We start from the raw sequence: 324 nt of genomic DNA, 5'->3' as shown, positions 1-324 counted from the left end.
ACTTTCCAATTTAAAATAAACGTAAAATAGAAACCTCATAAGATATCTACAAAATTAAACAACATTTATTGCTTAGAACATGTTTATTTAGTAACATCCATAATTGTATGCAACAATTTTCAACGACACAGACCTAAACAATAATCCTGTGGTAAAATTGCAAAAGAGGTATACGTAAAATAATTCATTAAATTGATCTACATCGCTATACTGTAAACAAGACCCTGGTGTAAGTCCAAAATGATTAATTGACGTAAAAACAAGTGAATGTTGCCTATGGCTGACTTCACTCCGTCTATGAACTATTTTTTGATTTTAATTCCC

This window comes from Cydia strobilella, chromosome 2, assembly GCF_947568885.1.
Source record: "Cydia strobilella chromosome 2, ilCydStro3.1, whole genome shotgun sequence".
NCBI lineage: Eukaryota > Metazoa > Arthropoda > Insecta > Lepidoptera > Tortricidae > Cydia > Cydia strobilella.
Note: the sequence above shows the minus strand (reverse complement) of the source record.